The sequence below is a fragment of the Camellia sinensis genome, chromosome 4, assembly GCF_055761805.1.
Source record: "Camellia sinensis isolate YWXY chromosome 4, ASM5576180v1, whole genome shotgun sequence".
Classification (NCBI taxonomy): Eukaryota; Viridiplantae; Streptophyta; class Magnoliopsida; order Ericales; family Theaceae; genus Camellia; species Camellia sinensis.
In genome coordinates, this window is record NC_138964.1 from 13,304,647 (window position 1) to 13,309,150 (window position 4,504).

The window sequence follows — 4,504 nt, forward strand, 5'->3', positions numbered from 1 at the left end:
GTGCCATTGACCGCATGGCGGCATCCTCTAACACTCCAACTAGGTGGTCGGCCGCCACCCTGGCTTTCCCCCCTTTCTCCACGGAGCGCCCCGCCAACGTACGCGCATGGCACAACGCGGTCGTCAGCGCGGCACTTGTCCCTGGCGTGCTGGCCCCGGTCTTCCCTCCCTTGGGGCTGGCGGTCACTTCTATTACAGGCACTACCACTGCCGTTTGGGCGCTCGGGCTCACGTGTTCTTTCAACACTTGGGCGCTTGGCCCCTGGTCTTCTTTCGCCACCTGGGTGGTCTCCAAGTTTTCTTTCAAACCTTGGGCCCTGGGACCCTTATCCTCCTTCGCTGCGGAGACGATCTCCCTTTCTGGAGCTGTCCCTACCCTTCCCTCATTCGCCTTCTCCACCATGGGGACGTCCTCACCCCCAACCTTCATCTTCTTCACAGAAGGGGCACCCTTTTCCCCCTCGCCAGCCGCCTTCTTCTTCTTTGGCTTCTTCGGCACTGTCTCCACTTCCTGTTTGCCCCTCTCCTTTAACGGATCTACTGGTGGTGGCTGTGGGGTGAAATCAGCTAAGTCTTTGTCACCCAATGGTTTGGGACGCGGTCGAACCCGTTCCCTCATCACCAATTTAGGGACAGGCCCCAACTGTGCCTCATTGTACTTTTCAGCTCTAGCAAAAGTCTCTCGCTCCTCCGCCTCCTCCGCCCTTCGCCTCGCATCCACCTCCTCCACTGCAGGGTCTCCTTCAGTCGGTTGCGGTCCTAACCCCAAGGCATATAAGGATAAAGGGCGGACCAGGTCGTCCCATCTGACACCCTCTGTCTCCCTCCACTCTTTCACCTGTTTGACCCTCTCTTCTACCTCAACCCCAAACTTTAGCTTCACCGACTTTGTGGGGACCTTCCATATCTTCCGCACCCCCTCTGCCCCATTCGCCGATACGAAGAACCAGCTCGGCCTCCACCCTTTTACAAACGATGGCAGCCCAACTACTAACCCTTTCCTGCCACCACCTGTAAAGTCACCCAAGTCTCTTGCTGACCAGATGCTTTGTAGCATGAAAAAAACTCTTCGACTGTCATCACCGATCCGTTGGTCGCCCGTGGCCACGCGATAACTCAGGCCATTACAATTTTCCATGCATTGGGCATCAATTGCCCCGGTGCCGCCTCCAGTCGATTAAGTATCTCTGCCACTACCCTGGGGATAGGCAACCTCAGCCCCCCCCACAACGCTTCTTCGTACAGGGCGAACTCTGCCAGCCGCACATCTGACGCCCTCTTCTTAGAAGTGGACACCCTCAAATCTTTCTCAACTGGAATTTGGTACTTCCTTCGTACCTCTTCCAACTCCTCCACTGTGAATGTGGATTTGTCTGGTTTGGTGTGCCAGTGGTCCGGCTCCACTTGGCTTATAGGCCTAGCGGCCGCGATCATTGTCATCGTCGGAGACGGAGCCCGCATGACCTGACCAGCCCCCCTCTCCTCCTTCCGCTCCACCCGGTATCGTTCCGCCAAGTCCACTGTGTCGTCTTTACCCAACGAATCAAGCCTTGCAGTAGACACTTCCTTTTCAGCCATTTCTCCTACATGTTTACGTATTGTTTCGAACGCTGGCACAAGGAAGTTCGCAAAATGTTACAAAAGTGTATCACTTGAAACAAATGAGTTTACTTCTAGGACGTGTTGGTTTTTGCAAAAAGATAAGTAAAACGGTGTAGACACCCCATTTTTGACCGTCTTTAAGACTTGGATGTCATCGTTTGAACACTCGATGATTACCCTTGTTTGTGTTCGTCTTGAGTTCTCGGAGGTTTCGGCTACGTGCCTTACCTCAAGACCTCTCGACTTGTTTGTTTTGTGTTTGGTTTTGCATCAAACACTTGTTGTCTTGCTTCTGAGGGTGGGAAATAGCTTGTAGGCCATCCCCACACCTCACCGGCCATGGCTTGAGGCCACCGGCCTTGTTTCCTTGCCATCGGCCATTGGTGATGGCCGGTCGGTACTATTGATGGTCGGTCGGCATTGTGTTTGGTCAGCCGGCCACTGATTTTGGTCAATCGGCCACTTTTTTTGGCCAAGACCTTTTCTTGAGGGGGTTTGAACCTTTTGAACCCTTTGGTTTTAGCTTCTTGAGGAAGCTTGAACCTTTTGAATCTTTGTTCTAGCTTCTCCAAGAAGCTTGGCCTTTTTGTCTAGCTTCTCCAAGAAGCTTGGCCTTCTTGGCCCTTTTTGCTCCAAGCTTCTAAAAAAAGCTTGGCCCCTTTGCTCCAAGCTTCTAAGAAGCTTGGACACTTCTTCCTCTATAAAAGAAGAGCTCCTCTTCCATTGCAAGGGTTCCAACAATTTTTCTAAGGCATACAAGAGTTGTATCTCTCTATATCTCTACATTCAAGCTCCATAAGTGTTTGTTCTTGACCCCTTTACACACCACCTCACAACCACACGCTTCCTCCATCACTCTAAGGTTCTTGGAGCTGGTTTTCAGAGGTTGAAGGCCTACATTTTTGGTCCATAAGCTGCTGGAGCTTCTTGGCTACAAGGGTGACACTCCTTACCTTCTTTATTCTCCATTTTTGCACACACTTTTACCCTGTCTTGCGTGCTATTTTGGGCTTTGTCATAAACTGAAAAAAGTCTTTTTTTTTAGTGCTTTAAATAGTTGTTTAAGGTCACTTTGTTGTTTGGGGTTGTTTGACCCCTCTTAGGCCTTGTTTGGCCCCCATTTTGTGCTATTTTGGTGAGCTCCGGGACCACCTTGTTTGGGCCTCCTCACCACTGAAATCTTGAGGGATTTCAGTGGTGGGGATGGTGTCTTAAGGTCCTAAGAAGGAGAGGGCCATCCCTTCTCCTTGTTGTCTTCAAAAAGTGCCATATTAGCCTCATGTGTGAGCACCATTTTTAAGTTCATGTTGGCCGTGTCTTAAGTGTTATTTGTGTTTATTTTTCCATGATATAGTACTATTTTTACTTGGTTTAGACACACCATGCATGCCTTGTATACTTGTCTTGTAATGCCATGAATTTGCCTTAGCATGCTTTAGGCTTTGACCCTTGTTCTAGCATGATTTTGGCCAAGATTTGTGAAGCTTTTATGCATGTTTTAGTATGCTTTAGCTCTGTTTTCAGTTGCTTTGGTCATGCTCAACATGTTTTGTATAGTCTCTTTGCATTCTAGCTTGTATGCCTCGAGTGTGTAAAGCCATGAGCATGTTTTGCTTGATTTGTTTAGTTGGTTTGGCACCTTTTCTAACATAATTTCAGAGCTTAGTATGCACGCCATGTGTCCATGTTCATCTCTTTTAAGTGTGCTTAAGAGTCCCTCCTTTATGCTTAAGTGTTGGTCCATTTGCATGCATGATTATATGTGTACTTGGCCCCCATTTCCTTAGCATTTGGCCACTGTTTTGGGCCTAGTTGAGAGCTACCCAAATTAGTTTAAGACCATTCTAGCATGTTGTTGCATGCTTGCCCTATGTGTTGTTGCATATTTGGCCTCGTTCCATGCTTGTTACATTGCATTTTGCATGTTTGATACATTGCACCTTTGCATGCTTAGGTTGTAATGCATTTGGCATGAATTGTACTTAACATGTTGTCCATGTTGCATCTTGCATGCTTGCATGGTTAAGATTACACTTTGCATGTTTGCTAACTTGCATAATTGCCCTCATGTTCATGTTGCATACTTAGCCTCCATGCCTAGGTTGCATTGCATAGAGCATACATGCTTTGCCTCTTGAATTAAGTATGATAGAGGTTGGGCTTTATGTGTTTATTTGGTTTGCATGTCATTTGAAATCAAAATGCACAACTTGGCCTATTGGGCCATCATGCATGGAAATGCGCAATTGGTGGTCCGAGGGTCGAGCACCATACTCCCTTGAGTCTTAAACATGATATGGAGTGTGGTTGTGCAAACATTTACTTTGAAATGCATTGTCATGCCTTGTCTATCCTCTGCTGCTGTCAAAACAGGTTTTTGCAGGAAGACATGGCCGGTCGGCCATCTACAGTGCCGATCGACCAAACATTTGTGGCCGATATCAATATCCATGGTCGATGGATGGCCGGTGGCCTATACTCTTGGCTGGTGAACTTCCACAGTGCTCAGAAGGTGGTTCAGAAGCATCCCGGAGACTTATGCAATTTTTAGAGGTGCAAAACAGTGTAAACAAAGGAACAGTGGCATGGCATTGGGTTTCCGAGCGAAGCCAATCGGAGCATGCATTCATCCCTCTTCCCGGGGCTGTTTTACTGCTCTATTAGCTTAATTAAGTTGATTAATTGGTTAAGGGTTTGTAATATTTAATTAGCTAGAGTAGTTAATTATTTATTCGGTATGTATTATTTATTCGGACCCTCCGAGTGAGGGCACAACTGTAATAAGCGTGCGTGTGTGTGATGCATGTCTTCCAATCCCCACTTCTTTCTCCCTTTTACTTACCTGCTTTTGATGGTTAGTATTAGGGCATATTTCAATCAGCATCCTTATGCTCGCATGTTT